The sequence below is a fragment of the Giraffa tippelskirchi genome, chromosome 5 (assembly GCF_054371585.1).
Source record: "Giraffa tippelskirchi isolate mGirTip1 chromosome 5, T2T-mGirTip1v1.2.pri, whole genome shotgun sequence".
Taxonomy (NCBI): Eukaryota; Metazoa; Chordata; class Mammalia; order Artiodactyla; family Giraffidae; genus Giraffa; species Giraffa tippelskirchi.
Window position 1 is genome coordinate 132486071 of NC_137279.1, and position 24372 is coordinate 132510442.

At 37.1% G+C, this 24372-nt stretch overlaps 2 long non-coding RNA genes across 2 annotated transcripts in view; both read left to right on the plus strand.

Moving 5' to 3' along the window:
* The window catches only part of LOC145507977 (uncharacterized), a 173228-nt gene that overhangs the window by 23468 nt on the left and 125388 nt on the right, over positions 1 to 24372 (plus strand). The window contains exon 2 of the long non-coding RNA XR_014055266.1: positions 473 to 547. This is a non-coding gene — a long non-coding RNA (uncharacterized LOC145507977). The remainder of the gene's footprint in view (positions 1 to 472; positions 548 to 24372) is intronic.
* On the plus strand, positions 18943 to 23687 carry LOC145507978 (uncharacterized). The gene is made up of 2 exons (XR_014055267.1): positions 18943 to 21750; positions 21856 to 23687. It is a non-coding gene; the product is annotated as an uncharacterized LOC145507978 (long non-coding RNA).

The window sequence follows — 24372 nt, forward strand, 5'->3', positions numbered from 1 at the left end:
CAATCTTAATTCTCCCTTTACCATGTAATATAACAAATTCAGCAATTTCTAGGGATTAGGACATCATTGAAGGGCCATTATTCTGCCTATAACATGATCTTAATCTACCTAGAGAAAGAGTGTCAGAATAAGCTTTCATTTTTATATTGATTGGCATTTACATCGAAGCCTGAAGAATAGATGTAAATATGCCAGGTAAAAAGAAGAAAAAACAGGGATATAGGCAACGATACAGGACAGCAAGTTCAAGACTATTGGAATAGTTAAGATGGTCAATAAGCCTGACTTAGGCAAAAAGGGTGGCAGTAAAATTGGAGAGAAATAGATATATTCAAGATAGTAATAGTCCATATTCAAGCCCTGAAATGTGACCTTATTGTCTTCAGTTGTGTTTTTGTTTTGTTGTTGTCACAACATTAAATTTTCTGTCTTTATTTCCTAAGAATGCCTATAAAATGTTTTTGTTTTATAGATTCTGAGAACTGACCCTGGAAGAATCAAAGAGGATCTTCTCCAATGAAGTTACTGCAGACACTTCTAGATGTAGGTAAGTTACAAATTTTAAAAAATCAAATTTTGCTTAAGGTATTTGTGCGAGCACAGCTTAACTTCTGATGCTAAAGGATTTAGGAAGGTTTGGCTCTGTGAGTTGAATTCTCCACCTAGTAGTTTGGTTTTCTTTGGTCAATCTGTAATGATGTCTATATGAAGCATTTATATAGCCCCATCTTTATGAAGGCCCAATTATTAGCTTATTTGCCAGTTGGTACCTCTTGACTCTAAAGTTGTTTATAAAATGAACACCTGGGACTTATAGAGTGAAATAGTTTTCTAATCCATTGATGTTTTTCAAAGTATTTATTTATTTGACTGTACCAGGTCTTAGTTACAGCACACGGGATCTTTGACATTCTTCGTGGCATGCAGGATCTTTGAGGCATGTGATTTCTAGTTCCCTGACTAGAGACTGAACCCGGGCCCCCTGCATGGGAACATGGAGTCTTGGTCACTGGGCCACCAGAGAGTCCCTCCATTGGTATTTTGATCGGATATTTCTTAGCATGTTAATTTCTGTATATTTTATTATATTCAAGGCACTGGTGGTATCATCATCGACTTTCTTCCATATCTTGGCCTGTGTGAAACATTGGTAGGGCCTTTTGCACTTAGTGTTTATTTATATGAGTTGATTTACTTAAAGAACAGAGATGCACAAGATAACTTCTGTTGAAAGTGGAGTAGGACAAAGGGAATGGGGAGCCTGAGGAAGACTGCACACTGTTCTCTCAGGAGAAAGGAGTAGCTCAGTTACCCAAAGAGAATCTGTTATTAGCTCTGAAGGCAGAGGTAGTGCTCTTTGGGGGCCCATATGATAGAATAATGGAGGGGCGCATTCTGTTCATTTCTATGGAAGCCTAGAGAGGCTTCAGTGTAGTTAGGAGCACAGCCTAACTTCAACACTTTGGCACTGGTATTTGGGTACCCTGGGGACAGCATCCTAGGCAGGGGACCTTAATTTTAAAAAGGATGGTACTGGTAGTAATGCAGGTGAAAAATTGCCTTCAAGTGAATTTCTGAGCAATAGAAATCTAGAAGCAGGAGGTGGGGGGGTGGGGAAAGAAGAGACACACGGTAAATACAGGACATTGTATTTCTGAGAACTTGTGAGAAAACCCCCAGCCCTCCATACACAGCTTGAAGGAACTGACTGGAGGCTGAGTTCCAGCATTATACAAAGGTAACTGAAATTTGGGTTGTTGCTTTTTGGGTAACGTCGTTGCTCTCAGCATTTTGGAGAGGACTGGGAAGATTTTGGATTATAATTCCTATTACAATTCAGAACAAAGTATCTACTATTCTACTGAATGAGTCATGGCTGGAGACAGCTTTGGAGAATAATTTGCACTGTTAGTTTGATGGCTAACACAGCTAAGATAACTTTCGTATTTGAGGAGCTGTGTTCTTAAATTCAGAAGTTGTTGGCACAGCCACAGCTTGAGACCTCAGTTGTTTTTGAAAGCAGAAGGGTAGCAATTCTGATCCTCAAAGGAATCGAGATGAAACATGTTATCAAAATAATAGTGCCATGCTCAAGTTACATTTTGAAGCTGAACTAGTCATGCCACACTGAGCTAAGCTCTATAGTCTAGAAGGTAATAGGAGCTTTTTATATATTATCCTTTTAATTTACACACAACTTCAGAATAGGTGTTCTCATTTTTAAAAATGACTATACTATTTAAGAAGAATAACTTTATTTATAATTACAAATAATTTTTTCCTGTTATGAAAGCTTTTAAAATCTGTTTTCTTAGCAACTTTCAAGTATATAATTCAGTATTATTAATTACTGCTGTAATGCTGTACTTACAACCCCATGATTTATTTATTTTATAGCTAGAAGTTCATACCTTCTTTATTTCTTCATCTGTTTTTGCTCATCCTCAACCCCTGCCTCTGGCAACCATCAGTGTATTCTTTGGATATATAAGCTTTTTAAAAAAATTCCAAATGTAAGTGAGATTTTACAGTATTTGTCTTTCTTTATCTGACTGATTCCACTTAGCATAATGCCCTCATGTTCTATCCATGTTGTCACAAATGACAAGCTGTCATTATTTTTTATGGCTGGATAGTATTTCATTGTATGTATATATATATACCACATCTTCTTTATCCATTCATTCATTCATCAGTGAACACTTACGTTGTTTCCATATCTTGGCTATTGTAAATAACGCTGCAGTGAACATCAGGGGGTGCATATATCTTTTCAAATCAGTGTTTCTGTTTTCTTTGGATAAATACCCAGAATTGAAGTTGCTGAATCATATGGTAGTTTTATTTTTAATTTTTTGAGGAACTTTCACAGTGATTTCCATGGTGAGTGCACCAATTTACGTTCACACAAACAGTATACAAGGGTTCCCTTTTATCCACATCCTTGACAACACTTGTTTTTGGTAATAGCCATTTTAACAGGTGTGAGGTATTACTGCATTGTGGTTTTGATTATGGATGTTGAGCATCTTTTCATATATTTGTCTGTCATCTATATTTCTTAGAAAGATGTCTAGTTAGATCCTCTGGCCATTTTTTGAATTGGATATTTTATGTTATTGAATTGTATTAATGTGAATTCTTTACATATTTAGGATATAGCTCCTTATCAGATATATGATTTGTAAATATTTTCTCCCATTCGGTAGGTTGACTTCTCATTTTGTTGATAATTTTCGTTTGCCATGTAGAAATTTTTCTGTTTAACGTAGTCCCACTTGTATATTTTTGCTTTTGTTGCCTTTGCTTTTGGAATCAGATTCAAAAAATCATTGCCAAGATTGATGTCAAGGAATTTACTGCCATGGTTTCTTCTTGGAGTTTTGTGGTTTTAGTTAAGGTCTTAGATTCAAGTCTTTAATCCATTTTCAATTAATTTTTGTGTATGGTATAAGATAATAGTCTACTTTCCCTCTTTTGCATGTGGTTGTTCAGTTTTCCTGACATCATTTATTAAACAGACTGTCCTTTCCTCACTGTATATTCTTGGCTCCTTTGTCATAAATTAATTGACCATACAAATATGGTTTATTTCTGGGCTTTCTATTCTGTTACATTGATCTCTGTGTTTGTTTTCATGTCCATTCTATGCTATTTGATTACTGTTGTTACTTTATTTCTACATGTGGAAACTTAAGCTCAGAAATATTCCAAAAGCTTGCTAAATGCTCCATAACTATTAAGAAAGAATTCAAACAGGTCTCTGATTTCTTCCATGACTCCCTGTTGCTTATCTTTAAGGTAGTCCCAATAGTGACAGAACAGTGAAGAAAAGAAGCTGCTAATATGAGTATCTAAAATTAAATAGCATTCCTTACATATTTGGCAACATGAAGTTTATTATCTCTTAGTTTCAGTTATGTTCAGTCAAGTTTTCACATTTATTAAGTTTCATAATCTACTTTCCCTTGTCTGGTTCCAATATTATGTGATGTTATGCATGTATTGTGGGCTTCCTCGGTGGCTCAGTGATAAAGAATGACCCTGCAAATGCAGAAGAAGCAGGAGATGCAGGTCCAATCCCTGGGTTGGGAAGATCTCCTGGAGGAGGAAATGGCAACCTACTCCAATATTCTTGCCTGGAGAATCCCATGGACAGAGGAATCTGGCAAGCTGCAGTCTATGGGGTTGCAAAGAGTCGGACACAACTGAGCATGCACACATTGTATGAATTGTATTAAAAAACAAATAGAACTTAAAAATCTCTCTCCCTCTTGTCTTTGTCAGAGTTATTTCTTCTCCTTGGTGGAGTCACTATCTTCATTTCACATTGAAACAAACACTTTTAACCCAGTTGTTGGTAATGGTTTGGAAGTAGTGGTTTCTTTGACCTATGAATGCATCTATGAGATTACACACTTTTTAATAGAACAGCTACTGAAGTTTTGGACCTTGTTTGTTATAGCAACTAGTGTGGTACTGATTTATATGCCTCTCATTTAATAATGCATTTGATTTTGCTTCTTTTAAGTATAAAAAACAGATACCTACCAAGGTTGCCTGAAGAAAAGGAAGACTTTTTCTTGTATGGATTGAAATTGTAAAGGGAAGCCCAGAGGTCTCTTTTGTGACATCTCTACACCAGTTGAGTGACTGTACTGTTCTTGTTTGGCCAAAAGTTCATGTCACCTTGGCAGTCAGTAAATCAGTTCAGTTGCTCAGTCGTGTCCGACTCTTTGCAACCCCATGAACCCCAGCATGCCAGGCTTCCCTGTCCATCACCAACTCCTGGAGTTTACCCAAACTCATGTCTATTGAGTCGGTGATGCCAACCAGCCATCTCATCCTCTGTCGTCCCTTTCTCCTCCTGCCTTCAATCTTTCCCAACATCAGGGTCTTTTCAAATGAGTTGGCTCTTCGCAGCAGATGGCCAAAATACTGGAGTTTCAGCTTTAACATCAGTCCTTCCAATGAACACCCAGGACTGATTTCCCTTAGGAGGGACTGGTTTGATCTCCTTACAGTCCAAGGGACTCTCAAGAGTCTTCTCCAACACCACAGTTCAAAAGAATCAATTCTTCTGCACTCAGCCCTCTTTATAGTTCAACTCTCACATCCATACATGACCACTGGAAAAACCATAGCCTTGATTAGCTGGACCTTTGTTGACAAAGTAATGTCTCTGCTTTTTAATATGCTGTCTAGGTTGGTCATAATTTTCCTTCTAAGGAGTAAGCGTCTTTTAATTTCATGGCTGCAGTCACCATATGCAGTGATTTTGGAGTCTCCAAAAATAAAGTCAGCCACTGTTTCCCATCTGTTTGCCATGAAGTGATGGGACCAGATGCCATGATCTTAGTTTTCTGAACGTTGAGCTTTAAGCCAACTTTTTCATTCCTCTTTCACTTTTGTTAAGAGGCTCTTTAGTTCTTCTTCACTTTCTGCCATAAGGGTGGTGTCATCTGCATATCTGAGGTTTTAGATATTTCTCCCAGCCATCTTGATTCCAGCTTGTGCTTCTTCCAGCCCAGCGTTTCTCATGATGTACTCTGCATAGAAGTTAAATAAGCAGGGTGACAGTATACAGCCTTGACGTACTCCTTTTCCTATTTGAAACCAGTCTGTTGTTCCATGTCCAGTTCTAACTGTTGCTTCCTGACCTGCATACAGGTTTCTCAAGAGCAGGTCAGGTGGTCTGGTATGCCCATCTCTTTCAGAATGTTCCACAGTTTATTGTGATCCACACAGTCAAAGGCTTTGGCATAATCAATAAAGCATAAATAGATGTTTTTCTGGAGCTCTCTTGCTTTTTTGATTATCCAGCGGATGTTGGCAATTTGATCTCTGTTTTCTCTGCCTCTTCTAAAACCAGCTTGAATATCTGGAAGTTCATGGTTCACGTATTGCTGAAGCCTGGCTTGGAGAATTTTGAACATTACTAGCGTGTGAGATGAGTGCAATTGTGCATTAGTTTGAGCATTCTTTCGCATTGCTTTTCTTTGGGATTGGAATGAAAACTGACCTTTTCCAGTCTTTATACTCTATGCCTTTTCTGTTCTCTCATGTCTTTAGCTTCTAAATAGCTTTGGCCTGCTGTAGCTCTTACCCAATCTTGTGAATATTTTCACATGCAACTTCATTTCTAACTAACTAATCATGTTTGTTTTTCCAGTTTTGTTGAAAATAAAATGTTACTTGCCAGGTTTATTTTTTAAGTTTCCTATAATTTTTTTTTACAGTGTAAATTACAGTGCCAGATTATTAATTGTAAAATCAGGAATTTTTCATCGTTATTTATTTCTTTGTGTTATTATCATGTTTAGTTCTTCTTGCATGCTCATGTATAACTAAAAGCCTTGCCTAAAGTATCTGAAGAATCAAAAAGTGACTTCCATAATCAGTATTGGGAAGTCCAGATTTCTTTCATAATTCACATATGATAATGATCAATAATGATTTCTATGCATTGTCTGGAAACATCCATGTATATACATCTTAGTTTTACATTCGTCTTGCACTTTTTTTTTGGGTCTTTCTGGCCTTTTATTTTTAGCTTAAAATTCTCTTTGACAGTAAAGCCAGAACTTGCAAAAACACACTGACATATACACACTGCTATACATAAAACAGACAACCAATAAGAACCCACTTCATAGCACAGGGAACTCCCTCCATACTCTGTAATGGCCCACATGGGAAAAGAATAAAAATTAAGAAGAATGGATATATTCATTTGTGGGCTTCTCTGGTGGCTCAGATGATAAAGAATCTGCCTGCAATGTGGGAGACCCTAGGTTCAACCCCTAAATCAGGAAGATTTCCTGGAGAAGGGGATGGCTACCCACTCCAGTATTCTTGCCTGGAGAATCCTGTGGACAGAGGAGCCTGGCGGTCTACAGTCCATGAGGTTGTAAAGAGTCAGACACGACTGAGCGACTAAGACTTTCATATTCATATGCATAACTGACCCAATCTGCTGCAGGCCTGAAAACAACACAATGCTGCAAATCACATACACTCCAAAAAGAAAAAAAAAGACTGGCAGGTGTTTTCCAGTTAGAGTAAAAACACTGAAGGATTGATATATAGTCTTTTTTTTTTTTTTTAACTAATTTTTATTGGACTACAGCTGTTTCACAGTGCCGTGCAAGATTCTACTGCATAGCAAAGTGAACCAGCCACATGTACACATAAATACCCTCTCTTTTGTATTTCCTTCCAGTCCAGGTCACCACAGAGCACCAAGCAGAGCTCCCCATGCTATACAGCAGGCTGTCACCAGCCATCCACTGTATACATAGCAGTGTATATATGTCAATTCCAATCTCCCAGTTTATCCCGCCCTCTCTTCCCCTCCTAGAATCTATACATCTGCTCTCTGTGTATGTATCTCTGTTTCTGCTTTGCTAATAAGTTCATCTGTATCATTTTTCTAGATTCCACATATAAGTGATATTATATATTTATTTTTCTCTTTCTGACTTACTTCACCCTGTATAACAGTCTCTAGGTCCACTCATGTCTCTACAAGTTGCAGAGTTTCATTCATTTAATGGCTGAGTAATATTCCATTGTGTGTGTGTATATATATATATATATATATATATATATCGCATCTTCTTTATCCATTCTTCTGTTGATGGACATTTAGGTTGCTTCTATGTCCTGGATGTTGTAAATAGTGCTGCAGTGAGTATTGGGGTTATGACCAACCTAGATAGCATATTTAAAAGCAGAGACGTTACTCTGCCAACAAAGGTCCGTCTAGTCAAGGCTATGGTTTTTCCAGTGGTCATGTATGGATGTGAGAGTTGGACGGTGAAGAAAGCTGAGCACTGAAGAACTGATGCTTTTGAACTGTGGTGTTGGAGAAGACTCTTGAGAGCCCCTTGGACTGCAAGGAGATCCAACCAGTCCATCCTAAAGGAGATCAGTCCTGGGTGTTCATTGGAAGGACTGATGTTGAAGCTGAAACTCCGATACTTTGGCCACCTCATGGGAAGAGTTGACTCATTGGAAAAGACCCTGATGCTGGGAAGGATTGGGGGCAGGAGGAGAAGGGGACGACAGAGGATGAGATGGTTGGATGGCATCACCGACTCGATGGACATGGGTTTGGGTAGACTCCGGGAGTTGGTGATGGACAGGGAGGCCTGGCATGCTGCAATTCATGGGTTACAAATAGTCGGACATGACTGAGCAACTGAACTGAACATTGGGGTGCATATATCTTTATGAATTATGTTTTTTTTTTTCAGAGTATATGTCCAGGAGTGGGATTGCTAAGTCATATGGTAGTTCTATTTTTAGTTTTTCAAATTCCATACTGTTCTCCATAGTGGCTATATCAATTTACACTCCCACCAACAGTGTGAGAAGGTTTCTTTTTCTCCACATTTTCTCCAATGTTTATTGTTTGTAGATTTTTTTTTTGATGATATCCATTATGACCATTGCAAGGTGATAGCTCATTGTAGTTTTTTTTATTTGCATTTCTCTAGTAATTAGTGATATTGGACATCTTTTCATGTGCTTGTTAGCCATCTATTAAGATGATCATATGGTTTTTACTCTTTAATTTGTTAATATGGTGTATCACATTGGTTGATTTGCATACATTGAAGAATCCTTGCATCCCTGTGCTAAATCCCACTTGATCATGGCATATGATCCTTTAATGTGTCATTGGATTCTGTTTGCTAGTATTTTGTTGAGAATTTTTTGCTTCTATGTTCATCAGTGATATTGACCTGTAATTTTCTTTTTATGATATCTTCATCTTATTTTGGTATCAGGGTGATGATAGCCTCATAGAATGAGCGGGAGAGTGTTCCTCTCTCTACAAGTTTTTGGAAGAGTTCGAGAAATATAGATGTTAGCTTTTCTCTAAACATTTGATAGAATTTTCCTGTGAAGCCATCTGGTCTTGGACTTATGTTTGCTGGAAAATTTTAAATCAGTTTCGATTTCATTACTTATGATTGGTCTGTTCATATTTCCTATTTCTTCCTGGTTCAGCCTTGGAATGTTTTCTACGAATTTGTCTTTCTAAGAATTTGTCCGCGTCTTCCAGTTTCTTTGAGTAGGCTCTGGGAATTGGTGATGGACAGGGAAGCCTGGCGTGCTGCAGTTCATGGGGTCACAAAGAGTCGGACATGACTGAGCGACTGAACTGAACTGAACTGAAGAATTTGTCTACTTCTTGCAGGTTGTCAATTTTTTGGTGTGTGGTTGCTTGTAGTAGTCTGTCGTGACTGTATTTCTGCAGTGTCAGGTGTAACTTCTCTTTTTACATTTTTAATTTAGTGATTTGGGTTCTCTCTGTTTTTGTCCTGATGAATCTGACTAAAGGTTTATCAATTTTATTTATCTTCTCAAGGAAGTAACTTTTAGTTTTATTGATCTTTGCTACCATTTTCTTCAATTCCACTTCCTTCATTTTTGCTCTAATCTTTATGATTTATTTTCTTCTAACTTTGGGTTTTGATGTTCTTCCTCTAGTTGCTTTAGGTGTAAGGTTAAAGCAACTTGTTTTCTTAAGGTAGGATTTTTCTTGTTTCTTAAGGTAGGATTTTATTGCTGTCAATAAATTGCTGTCATTTCCCTCTTAGAACTGCTCCTGTTGCATCCTGTAGTCTTTTGGGTTGTGTTTTTGTTGTCATTTGTTTTTAGGTATTTTTTTTATTTCTTTTCCTATTTCTGCAGTTATCCATTAGTCATTTAGTAGCATATTATTTAGGCTCCATGTATTTGTGTTTTTTAGATTATCCTTTCTATAATTAATTTCTAATCTCATAGTGTTGTGGTCAGAAAAGATGCTTGATGCAATTTCAGTTTTCTTAAATTTACTGTGGCTTGATTTGTGACCCAAGATGTGATCTGTCCTGGAGAATGTTTTGTGTACACTTAAGAAGAAAGTGTATTCTGCTGTTTTGGATAGAATGTCCTATAAATACCGATTAAGTCTATCTGATATAATATATCATTTAAGGCTTTGTTTTTCCTTATTAATTTTCTGTCTGGATGATCTGTCTATTGGTGTAAGTAGAGTGTTAAAGTCCCCTACTATTGCCTAGTTTGTTTTTGTTTTTTTTTCAGTCCGTCTGTATTGGCCACTAGTCCTTGGCTAACCTATGAATATTTTTTAACCCTTGATTAATGCCTTTTGCTAACTTAAAATGAGGATAGCAGGACTTATAAACATTTTAGGAGGAGTGAACAACAATAGGGATTGTGGTGACTCCACTACATACTACAAATAAATACCAATTTGTCAAAACTTATTATGCCTTATATTTAGATATTCTAAAATGGCCATATGGATTCTTTGTGATATTTTTGTTTTTTGTGTAGTTGCTAAGTCGTGTCTGACTCTTTTGAGACCCCATGGACTATAGTCTACGAGATTCCTCTGTCCTTGGGATTTTCCAGGCAAGAATACTGGAGTGGGTTGCCATTTCCTTCTCCAGGGGATTTTCCCAATCCAGGGATTGAAGCCGCATCTTCTGCATTGCAGGCAGATTCTTTACCACTGAGCTACCAGGGAAGCCCTATTTCTAGAATATGATATTTGGAACTGCTGAAAGAAGACTCTTTTATGATTCAAATAGTATATATTTTAAGTGGAGGTGGCTGTTGGAGATGAGAAAGATACAATCTGGATGTACTAGGTTTGGTCAAGTGTGGAATCTCTGATGTTTAAATATGGTTCACAATTAAATGGACTATGGTTTTAATAGAGTCTGTTGATGGATTAAATTGAAAAATACTTACCAAGTTATCTCCTATATCCTTATAAAGTTGTTAGAGTTAGGTGAAGAATGGATTAACAGCAAAGTTACATATTTAAATCATTCAATCAACTAATATTTATTAAGCAACACTATGTTCTGATTAAGAGTTGGGTTGAAGTGATAAATTATAGATAGACCTTGTCTTATGAGTGGTCAGGAGTGAAAAGATAGAAACACATTCTGGACATTTATAATGGTGCAGTATTTTACCTGAAATAGAAATAGTGGTGTTTAGGAAATATAACAAGAAGAGCTACGATAGATTGAGTGGTCAAGAATAACTTTTCACAGCATTTTAGTACCAAGTTGAGTGGTGAAGTGTGAATAGTTTAACCGAGTTGGAGAAGAACATGAATTAGCATGAGTATTTCTGTGTATGTACTTTGTATTACTGAGTTAAAGTCTTATGACAGTATTTTCACCTTACCAGTCAACAATTAAAAAAAAGAAGAGTATTATGGTGTCTATAAAGATGTCTAATAAAATCCTAGTTTAAAAAAAGTAAGGTCTGCTATTATAAGTGTTTTTCTTATCTCTAGTGGTAAATGCCATATTTCATATCCAGATATGACTGTAAGTGACAAATGTGACTGTGTCTTGTTGACTCTGAGAAAATTTTGCATACACTTGAAAAAATACCCAAAGGACCTCTATATCTTTCACATTTATTTATTTATATTTTCTACTTTTAGTGTTCACTTTCTTTCATGACTATTTTACTGATTTTTAAAAAATGGTTATGTAGTTTTAATAAAGTTTCCCAAGTACTCTTGAGTTTCAAATGGACTTGAATTCATTTTACTTTTATGGGCTGCTGGTCTTTAATCTCTTATCACAGAATCAGAAATGTACCTGTTACATAATGGTAAATTAGTTATCAATCCCTCGGGCAGTATATTTTAATATCAGTATTATAGGGAAGATTATAAAAATCTTGTGTATGGTATTATTAGCTTAGGCAGCTGCTGACTTAAAAAGGCCAGTTTAACAAGTCACCACTGTATTATGTTTAATTAGGTACAGTTTATATAATGAGGTGTTCAGTTCTAATGGAAAGACATGCTGTGAGTTGCACATCTGCAGGAATAACTATTACAATCAGCATTGCAGAGACCCATGGAACTGCAAATTAGACTTACTTATCTAGAAATAAATTACATCCCAATGCCTTCATAAAGCTCATTAATTAATTCCACTGGCATAAAGGTCTTTTTCTTAATTTCATGTTCCATTAGCATAATAAACACAATTTGAGTTACAACAGTATGATCAGTTTAATGGATGCTATTTATTTTAGTTTTTTATTTAAAGTCCCGGTAACGTAGAATTAACATCAATATGCTGCTTGGTCCTTTATTAAAAATTCCCATAGGATAACCAACACAGATGTTCAATACAGCATCATATATTTGTTGCATTTTACGACTCTACTAATTGGCCATATGGAAAGGTGTTGCTTGGGTGTAATTTTTTTAAAAAAACCTAAATTACATGGATTGTAATAATTACAATTAGTTTATATGTAAAGTTGGATAGGTTAATACATATTGCTTATTGCAGAAAAAATAAAAGTAAACAAACTTTTGGTGCCATGTTTCTGGTAAATACAAGTTCATTTAAAAGAAATTCTGACAATATTTTAAATTCTTGTTAAAATGACAAAAAAGAGTAGCTTTGTTTACATCCTGAAATGATATGACATGGTCTCAGTTTGTGAAGTGTGCATCTTTAGATCCCTGTAGCCTTTTAAAAACTGATTCTGTATACTTTGTTAGTATGTATGGCATTGACATGTTTGTAATGTTTGTACCATGAAACTCTGGGTTAATTATACCAGTTAATGTCTATTATATAATTACCATATTTGCTTTTTTGAGTGATATGAAATGGCAACCCACTCCTGTATTCTTGCCTGGAGAATCCCATGGACAGAGCAGCCTGGCAGGCTACAGTCCATAGGGTCGCAAAGAGTCAGACACGACTGAAGCAACTTAGCAGCAGATATGTAGTGTCATATTAATGTCCCATGTTATATCCTGTTACTAAAATAAAATGCTTTGCAAAACACATGTAAGTTTTCCTGTTGAGTCACAGTACCTTTCCTTCTGCTATATTTTCTTTTTTTCTTGATGAACCTTCTCTGCTACAAAATAGAATCTACATTTTTTTAATTACAAGTTTTCTTTTCACTTATTGTCTATTTTCAACACTTAATTAATCTTGTATTTATGTATAGGCTACTTTGACTGTGTAAAAAATTATTCCAAAACTTAGATGCTCAAAACAACAACAATTACTTATTATATCTCTTGTTTCCTGTGGGTTTGAAATTTGAGAAGGGCTCAGCTGAGTAGTTCTCACTTGGGATTTTGTATGCAACTGCAGTTGGATGTTGGGCTGTAGTCATCTGAAGGTTTGACTGGAGCCAGAAGATCCACTTTCAGGGTGGTTCACTCACTGGTACTGACAGTTGGCTACAAGCCATAGTTGTCACCACAGGGCTGCTTGTGTATCCTCATAAAATGTCAGCTGGCTTCATTCAGAGGGAGAGATTCAAGAGGCTAAGGCAGAAACCAAAATACTTTTCGTGGCCTAGCTTTGAAAGTCAAATTCCATCACTGCTGTCATATTCTATTGATCATCTAGGCCAGCCTTCATTCAATGTGAGAGAATAATACACAGGACATAAACCGTAGGAGGCAAGGATCTTGGAGGCTGATTATCACAGTACTCTGTCCAGCCTCTGATACTTCATATTCCTCCCAAATGCAAAATATGCCTTGCCCGCTTAAGGCTCTAAAAGCACATCTGTTACAGCTTTGGCTCAAGCTCTAGGTCTGGGATCTTGTCATCTAACTCAGGTCTAGCTATGAATAAGCTTCCCCAGCTAACACTTCTTCAGTATAGTTCTTGATTTAAAGACTTTGAACTGAAGCAATATATTATCTGATTCCCCATACAACCAATGTACAATGGCATTCTAGGCAAGAATAACCATTGTAGACTTTCCTGTTCTGAAGTGGGAAAAGTCAGAGGCACACAGGAATCACTAATCCAAAGTATTCTGGAGCCCAAGCAGGAACATACTGCCAGTCCTTTAAGGCTCAGTTCTACTGCCTGGAAATAACTCCCTTTGGTCTCTTGGCTCTGGGTTCTACATCTTGAATTGCCCTTCTTTTTCAATAAAAAAAGATCTTTGGATGATTAAATGTCTACCAAACAACTGACTGAAATCACGTGAGAAACCCAAAATAATAACTTTCTAGCTGACACCTTTCTGAAATTCGTGATCCACAGAAATCACAAAAGATAATAAATGATTATTGTAGTGCTAAACCAACATGTTTTAGGAAAATTTATCATACAACCATAATAGCTGATACAGATTTTGGGACCAGAAGTGGGGTATTGTTAAAAAGAAACAATATATGTGGCAGTTGATTTGGGACTGGGTGGGGAATGGAAGTTAAAAAGACCTTGAAGAAATTATTGGTGGAAGCCCTTGAGGAGGTTATTCCTGAGAGCTTTAAGGGATTGAGAAACGTGTTCTATAGTAAGCTGGAGAAAAAGGTATTATTGTTATATATTTATGGAAAGTGCAGTGCCATCCATTTGTGGTTACATTGAAAATGGAAAATGTATTTAATAAATTGGATGATCTAGCTAAGGATATTTTCAGGCAGAGTGTTGAAATTGCCACCTTGCCATTTCTTTTGTTTAGAGTAAAATGCAAGAGGAGCAAGATAAATTCAAAAAAGTTCCATTAAGTACATAGGAGCTGAGTTAAAAAAATTGTTTCTCCAGTCCAGACTCTCTAGATAGCAAACAATGCTGAAAATAAGAAAAGGTGTCTGGGTAAATATTAAATCCAGGCACTGTTAAGAAGACATAGTCTGAGGATGAAGGTGAAACTCAGTGAAAAAATTCAGAAAAGTTTAAGGTACTGCCTTTAACAGAAAAATAGCCCTGAACAGATTTTAAGAGTATTTTTCACAAAGCATTTTTAGTTTTACAATAGTTTCTAAGAATCTTTAGGGTGTTTTTCTATAGCAGCATTATGGGAAGCTTAACATAAAAAAGGATTTATTGAAACAAGATTTGTGGGTGTGGCTTTTCTCTAATGAGTAAATTTTAATAAGATTTGTAGAAAATCCACAAAATTTTTAAGAGAATTATACTGATGGAACCACTGCCAACTTGGTCTATAAAGGACAGAGACAATTCAAAACAAAAAGGGTCTTTGGACCCCCTATTACGTATAAGAAAGAGAGTGAGAAAACTTTGTTGCAAAGATTATTGAGCATCATCCTGAGAGTGATTTTTGTGAGTATATATATTATCTTTGTAATATTTGTGCTGTGATATTCTGTATTAGTTGTACTTGCTAATGTCAAATATATAGTTACCAGCTGAACTTATTTTTGATCTCAAATGCTGTATCATTAAAGTTTCATATTACAACTTGCTACGAAAATAAAATGACAGTGCAGAACATATTCATACATTTTTACTGCCTTGAAATCACTAGTCATAACATCTTTCCTTCTACTTTCTTTCTTTTTCTCACTTCACCCTCCCCTGATATGAAATGCAGACTTTCAGTGTTATGTTTGAACTTCTCCTTAATACTATTTAAATTACCTATGTTCAATATTTTGTTGATCTTGTACTTTTCAATCCATCCCCCAGTCACAAGAGTCACTCACTTTTACCTCTTATCCCATAATATGTACTACTATGTTGCATTATTTTATGGCTTAGAGGTCTCTAATCTACCACAGAATCACATGTATGTATGATGCACTGTTAAATTAATAAATAACCTCCAAGTCAATAAGACTTGCCGCTGAGGACTTTCCACAAATAAAGCGGCCATTTTCCTTAAAAATGGGGTCAACATTCTTACTCTACTTTCTCCTTCCCTTAATCATGAGTCCTTGAATGTGTACACATGAGATATGACAGAAATAGTGTTTTTACTGTAGCTTATCTGATTCCTCTTCTTTTCCTTTGGTCTGTTGTACCCTGCAATTGCATGTGATGGGATTATAAAAATATTTATTATGGGACATTAAGATGGGTAAAAATGAAGTCATTGGAGTTCATGAACATGTCACTTTCCTAGAATTATCAGATATATTGAATCTCTTTTTGCTTCCCAAGTGGTGCTAGTGGTAAAGAATCCACCTATCAATGCAGGAGACACAGGTTTGATCCCTGGGCCAGGAAGATCCCCTAAGACCTCTTTTTTTGTATAGTTTTGGTATTCTTGTCACCTCTTCTTAATCTCTTCTGTTTCTGTTAGGTCCTTACCATTTCTCTCCTTTATTGTGTTCATCCTTGCTTGATATGCTCCCTTGATGTCTCAATTTTGTTGAAGTGATCGCTAGTGTTTCCCATCCTATTGCTTTCCTCTTTCTCTTTGCACTGGTCACTTAAGAAGCCTTTTTTATCCCTCCTTGCTATTCTCTGGAACTCTGCATTAGAAAAAGCTGGCTTAAAACTCAACATTCATAAAACTAAGATCATGGCGTCTGGTCCCATCATTTCACAGCAAATAGAAGGGGAGAGAGTGGAAACAGTGACAGATTTTATTTTCTTGAGCTTCAAAATCACTGAGGATGGTGACTGATGTCTTGAAATTAAAAGACACTTGCTCCTTTTAAGGAAAGCTGACAAACCTAGACAGTGTTTTAAAAAGCAGAACCATCACTTTGCTGGCAAAGGTCCATATAGTCAAAGGTATGGTTTTTCCAGTAGTCATGTACGGATGTGAGAGTTGGACCACAAAGAAGGTTGAGAGCTAAAGAATTGATGCTTTTGAATTGTGGTGCTGGAGAAGACTCTTGAGAGTCCCTTGGACTGCAAGGAGATCAAACCAGTCAATTCTAAACGAAATCAGCCCTGAATATTCATTTGAAGGACTGATGCTGAAGCTTCTGTATTTTGGCCACCTGATGCAAAGAGCCAACTCATTGAAAAAGACCCTGATGCTGGGAAAGATTGAGGGCGGGAGGAGAAGCGGGTGACAGAGGATGAGATGGTTGGATGGCATCACTGACTCAATGGACAGAGCAAACTCCGGGAGATAGTGAAGGACATGAAAGCATGGCGTGCTGCAGTCCGTGGGGTCACAAAGAGTGGGACACGACTTAATGACTGAATAATAACAAGGTTCCAGATAATGTGTTAAGTACTTTAAGTGTTTTATCTCATGTATCACTTGCAATAAATTAATGTATTATTAACTTTATGTGTGAAGAAACTGAGTTTTGGAAATCCCGAATAACTACTTTAGGATCATATAACTAAAAACTCTGTCATATGGAGTTATTTTCTTCCCAATATTTTTAGGAGCAAAACAGTCTGTAGCCAGATCTCAATTGCCTGGAGAATTTAATCTTACAAGTCATTAAAGGTGCACTTTACTTTGCGGTTTAAACCATTTTCTCCACTAAACCTTTTATCAGAGTAGTTAAGAGATAGCAAGAATCAATAGAATTGAATTTCACCTCCTTTGATTTTTTTCCAATAAGGCTCTGATGAATATGTTAATGCCCAGGAATGTGGGAAGGAAGAGAAAAAAAATGAAGAACAATGGTGGGTGTTCATGGAGGTAGTCAGTTGGGTGAACTTTTGTTTCCTTGTTATCAAAAATATCTTCATGCTCTTTTTACTATGTTTTGTGTTTCAGAAAATAAAAAAAAGGAATGTTGCTTACACTTTAGAAATAAAGATTATTAAATGGCATTTAATTCAGTTTTCTGATTTATTCATTCTTAAATCAAACATACTATTGCTATATTATTTTGAATATCTGTGAAACTTAATTTTTTCTAGGAAGCAATTCACAATTTGTTATGCTTTTAGTCATTCAAAATGTTTAAAATGAATTTGCCAAAACAAAATAATGATTTCTAAGTAGATCCTGAAGTTAGCAAAACATGTTCAGTTTGGTTAGTTTATACTGGATACAATAGCTTTTTAACTAGAAACTGTTTAGATAAGCAGGAAGAAAATAAGATTTAGCTTTCAGTGCATTGTTTTATAGATTCCGTTTTTGAGGTTGCTTGTTTTTCACAGTGTTATTTGTCCCCCAAAATGTGTTTGCTCTTTAAATTTTGTAGGCAATGAAGTGAGAATATGGATAAGTGGAGTTCAAATGATGTTTACAAGTTGGCAGAAACTCCGAATATGACAAGAATCACAATTTTCAAATGTCTAAACATTGTAGCTTTCTATATACAAATGTCTGAAGGTTTTTTTTTTTTTTGTATTGAATGGCCAAGTCAACATTACTATCCAACTTGTATTGTTTTCACTGTATAGTAACTAATGAAGTACTTCCCTGCACCATAGACTACAATGCTGTAAAGCTGGAAGAAAAGTCATAATATGTATAATCATAGGGTCAGAATGAAACAAGGCAATTCCATTATTTACTGCAAATAAACACCATTTAAAACTTTCAAACTCGGTATGCCTTCTGGTTTAGCTAATGACAAAGAATCATATTGACTTTAGTCAACTCCTCAGGCTGCTGGACTTGATTATATAATTGAAGTCTTAGCATGAATTCTGCTCATTCCTGGTGAATGGCTTTGGATAAGTTATGTCAACTCTCTGAGTTCTTGTATCCTTATTTGCAAATTGTGGATAATATTACCAGCCTCATAGAATGGCAAAAAAGTAAGATGAGATGATGTAAGTAAAGGGTTTATCACTTAGACAAGAATGTAGTAGATGAGCAACAAAGATTCTTTTCTGTTCTTCCTTCTTTCAAACTTCATTTATACATCTCATATAGTTTAGGCCAGGAAAAAATTAAGGTGAATTAAAAATCTGTAAGTTCGTCTTCATAAAACTTTTGGATAGAACTTTTGGAAGAGAATGTTGATATTACTGGCTAAAGTGAGGTTTGGGAATTATCTCTGAACTTTGTTGACTTAAATTATTCTTTCTATTTCTGTTGATAATTTGGAATTAATTATAATAATTGAATCATACAACTTCATATTAAGTAGCTTCAAAAGTCTTTCTGGCTCCTTATATCAACCAGCTTACTCAATTGATTTGATATTAATTCAGAGATCATATCCTCTGTGTAATTCATAAACTATTAAGCAATACAATTTTAAAAGAAAAGTCAGTTTCAAATGTCAGAGCTCTAGCCATGATTGAGTAAACAGTTTCAAAATATTTTATAGGGAACTTTGTGCCACAAAAATAAAGAAAACTTTTAAAGTAAGCCATTGTTCAGCATGTCAGACAAGGTATTAATATTACATTTTATTTGTGCCTTACTAGCACATCCATACAGATAAAAGGTTGTTTAAAAATCTTGCAGAAAACTACAGGTGTCACTTTTCCTAATAAAAACTGCATTTTCCCTGTAGTTTATGCCTTTGATCCCTACAAACTCAGGAAAAATAAATGAAAATTTCTTTGCTTTCATTTGCAATGATATGATGCACATTACTGATCTTAAGGAAACAATATCCACTGGTACATTGAAGCTCTGGGCCTCAAGGCACCTATTGGGGAAGGTAACTTTCTGCGTGTTTATTCTCTATGTTTGTTACTTAGAAAAATAGGTGACTAGAAGATAGAAACAAATCATCAGATGATAATGCACCAGGAAACCAAGCAATAGCATGAATATGTTGATCTACAGGTTTGGTGACCTTTTGTGTTTGTTTAAACAGCTTGTTTTAATTAGTAATGGATATTGCTTACTCTTATGAACATTATTGACAATTGAAAACAGCACCTTATAAGCTTAGAAACTGGAGAAATTTATTATGAGTGTTTGAGTTCAGTTTCTTTGGGGGAGTTGCTTTGTTCTTGTCATAATACTTGAAGTTAATGGACAACTAAAATGGAATGGCTTCATGTGTCATACACTGAGTGAGGACGACTGACAAAAAGCCATTAGTGTCCAGGGAAGAAAGACAAAGGCAGAAATTGTATCATTTCCAGATGAGTCCTTGTGATTCCCCAAACTCTTTATTAGCCTGACAGGCAAGAAGCAAGACTATTAATGCAAAGGTCAGATAGTGCAATTTTAGCCAGAATTTTTTGTATTGAAAAGAGAGTAGAAAATTGTCTGGAATGCTAGAGTTGTGGGATCTAAAAGATGATCCTTTAAGAAAATAAATTCAATGCCTGCTGTACTGAAATGAAAGGCTATAACTTTCCTTGCCATATAAGGTTAAGCAGTTACTAGGAAGAAAACTTGGATTATGCTTATTTTAGAGGTAATTTAAGGTTTCAAAATAATTCTCTAACTTTTCAGTTTCCTCTCACTCTCAAAGGTGCAATATTCTATAATAAAATATGATAAAAACATCATCATTATCAATCCAGTGCAAAATCAGGACCACCAACTTAGTTCTTGTAAAATTATTCTGATGTATATAGCAGTGTCATCATCTGTCCTGGATAAAAATATTTGAAAGTAGCTCTAAAAATTTCTTTTATTGATTTGGAAAGTCATTTCTGGTTTGAGACACATCTGTTCCTTGTTTTTTGCTCTGATCATAGAGTATGTTCTAAATAGGTGCTTGGGAGATGTGATTGTTGTTGTTTTATTATTTGTTTCCATAGCTAGTGCTTGTTTGGAAACAATGGCAGTTGAAACAGTGTCTTCTTCCTTAGTAAATTCAGCCATCCTGATCCCTTTGGAATTGGCAACACTGAGAACACCCCCCCACCCCCCCCACCGTTTTTTTTAAACAAGTTTTGGATTGGTGTTTAGAGCTATCTCTCCTGGCACTCCTTGTGGCTCAGTTCAGTTCAGTGGCTCAGTCGTATCTGACTCTTTGCGACCCCATGAATTGCAGCACGCCAGGCCTCCCTGTCCATCACCAACTCCCGGAGTCTACCCACACCCATGTCCATCGAGTCGGTGATGCCATCCAGCCACCTCATCCTCTGTTGTCCCCTTCTCCTCCTGCCATCAATCCTTCCCAACATCAGGGTCTTTTCAATTGAGTCAGCTCTTCACATCAGGTGATCAAAGTACTGGAGTTTCAGCTTCAACATCAGTCCTTCCAATGAACACCCAGGACTGATCTCCTTTAGGATGGACTGGTTGGATCTCCTTGCAGTCCAAGGGGCTCTCAAGAGTCTTCTCCAACACCACAGTTCAAAAGCATCAATTCTTCAGCTCTCAGCTTTCTTCACAGTCCAACTCTCACATCCGTACATGACCACTGGAAAAAACCATAGCCTTGACTACACGGACCTTTGTTGGTAAAGTAATGTCTCTGCTTTTTAATATGCTATCTAGGTTGGTCATAACGTTCCTTCCAAGGAGTAAGCGTCTTTTAAATTCATGGCTGCAGTCACCATCTGTAGTGATTTGGAGCCCCCCAAAGTAAAGTCTGACACTGTTTCCACTGTTTCCCCATCTACTTCCCATGAAGTGATGGGACCAGATGCCATGATCTGAATGTTGAGCTTTAAGCCAACTTTTTCACTCTCCTCTTTCACTTTCATCAAGAGGCTTTATAGTTCTTCATTTTCTGCCATAAGGGTGGTGTCATCTGCATATCTGAGGTTTTTGATATTTCTCCCGGCAATCTTGATTCCAGCTTGTGCTTCTTCCAGCCCAGTGTTTCTCATGATGTACTCTGCATAGAAGTTAAATAAGCAGGGTGGCAATATACAGCCTTGACGTACTCTTTTCCCTATTTGGAACCAGTCTGTTGTTCCATGTCTAGTTCTAACTGTTGCTTCCTGACCTGCATACAGGTTTCTCAAGAGACCTTTTCCAGTCCTGTGGCCATTGCTGAGTTTTCCAAATTTGCTGGCATACTGAGTGTAGCACTTTCACAGCATCATCTTTCAGGATTTGAAATAGCTCAGCTGGAATTCCATCACCTCCACTAGCTTTGTTCGTAGTGATGTTTTCTAAGGCCCACTTGACTTCACATTCCAGGATGTCTGGCTCTAGGTGAGTGATCACACCATCGTGATTATCTGGGTCATGAAGATCATTTTTGTACAGTTCTTCTGTGTATTCTTGCCACCTCTTCTTAATATCTTCTGCTTCTGTTAGGTCAGAGGTCAGGGGCAACAGCCAAGGTCAGAGTCGGCGGCTGAGACGAACTACCTCACGTCCGAGGTCAGGGGCGGCGGCCAAGAGTAGCTACTCCATGTCTGGGATCAGGGGTGGCGGCCAAGAGGAGCAACACTATGTCCAAGGAGCAGTGGCTGCATGGGTGCAGGAGGACCGAGAGGAGCTACTCCACATTCAAGGTCAGGAGGGGCGACCATGAGGGGATACCCTCGTCCAAGGTAAGGAGCAGTGGCTGTGCTTTGCTGGAGCAGCCGTGAAGAGATACCCCATGTCCAAGGGAAGAGAAACCCAAGTAAGAAGGTAGTGTTGCGAGAGGGCATCAGAGGGCAGACACACTGAAACCATAATCACAGAAAACTAGCCAATCTGATCACACGGACCACAGCCTTGCCTAACTCAATGAAACTAAGCAATGCTGTGTGGGGCCACCCAAGACGGACGGGTCATGGTGGAGAGGTCTGACAGAATGTGGTCCACTGGAGAAGGGCATGGCAAACCATTTCAATATTCTTGCCTTGAGAACCCCATGAACAGTATGAAAGGCAAAATGATAGGATACTGAAAAAGGAACTCCCTAGGTCGGTAGGTGCCCAATAGGCTACTGGAGATTAGTGGAGAAATAACTCCACTAAGAATGAAGGAATGGAGCCCAAGCAAAAACAATACCCAGTTGTGGATGTGACTGGTGATAGAAGCAAGGTCTGATGCTGTTCAGAGCAATATTGCATAGGAACCTGGAATGTTAGGTCCATGAATCAAGGCAAATTGGAAGTGGTCAAACGGGAGATGGCAAGAGTGAACGTCGACATTCTAGGAATCAGCGAACTAAGATGGACTGGAATGGGTGAATTTAACTCAGATGACCATTATATCTACTACTGTGGGCAGGAATCCCTTAGAAGAAGTGGAGTAGCCATCATAGTCAACAAAAGAGTCCGAGAAGCAGTACTTGGTTGCAATCTCAGAAACAACAGAATGGTCTCTGTTTGTTTCCAAGGCAAACCATTCAATATCACGGTAATCCAAGTCTATGCCCCAACCAGTAACACTGAAGAAGCTGAAGTTGAATGGTTCTATGAAGACCTACAAGACCTTCTAGAACTAACATCCAAAAAAGATGTCCTTTTCATTATAGGGGACTAGAATGCAAAAGTAGGAAGTCAAGAAACACCTGGCATAACCGGCAAATTTGGCCTTGGAGTACAGAATGAAGCAGGGCAAAGGCTAACAGCATTTTGCCAAGAGAACGCACTGGTAATAGCAAATACCCTCTTCCAACAACACTAGAGAAGACTCTACACATGGACATCACCAGATGGTCAACACCGAAATCAGATTCATTATATTCTTTGCAGCCAAAGATGGAAAAGCTCTATACAGTTCAGCAAAAACAAGACCGGGAGCTGACTGTGGCTCAGATCATGAACTCCGTATTGCCAAATTCAGACTTAAATTGAAGAAAGTAGGGAAAACCACTAGACCATTCAGGTATGACCTAGATCAAATCCTTTATGATTATACAGTGGAAGTGAGAATAAGATTTAAGGGACTAGATCTGATAGACAGAGTGCCTGATGAACTATGGACAGAGGTTCATGACATTGAACAGGAGACAGGTGTCAAGACCATCCCCATGGAAAAGAAATGCAAAAAAGCAAAACGACTGTCTGAGGAGGCCTTACAAATAGCTGTGAAAGGAAGAGAAGCAAAAAATAAAGGAGAATAGGTAAGATATTCCCATTTGAATGCAGAGTTCCAAAGAATAGCAAGGAGAGATAAGAAAGCCTTCCTCAGTGATCAGTGCAAAGAAATAGAGGAAAACAACAGAATGGGAAAGACTAGAGATCTCTTCAAGAAAATTATAGATACCAAGGGAACATTTCATGCAAAAATGGGCTCAATAAAGGACAGAAATGGCCAAATAGCAAGCCAAATAGCAAGCAAACAAAACACTCAACCAGCAGGTACTTAATAAACACATGGCTACCATATTGAACAGTGCAGATATAGACCATTTCCATCAAAACAGGAAGTTCTAATGGTCAGAAGTGAGCTGTACTGTTGAGAATGAATGCTTGTAGAGGCACATACACCCACTTGAGTATGCACATACATGCTCATACATACATATAAACTCATATACACACATATGAAAGGGAAGGAAATTTAAAGGATCCAAATACATGAATTGTATTGTGACTCTCCACAATATTTATTCTACAATTGGCTAAATGATACATTGGTTTGATGAGAAATTATGGAAGTTCATGGCGAAGTGGTGAACATTATCACTAGGAAGTGAGATTAAGGATGGACCAGACATAAGTATAACTACAGGTGCTACTCTTCTTTCTAATTATTCTTTATCTCTTCTTAGACTGTCTCTCTCATTTTGTTTTCTAAAAAATAAAAAAAAAAAAACTCACAGTAAACACTTGACTATTTATGAGCCTACTGATATGCGAGAATGAAATTGTCCTTGATCAGTTGAGCAAT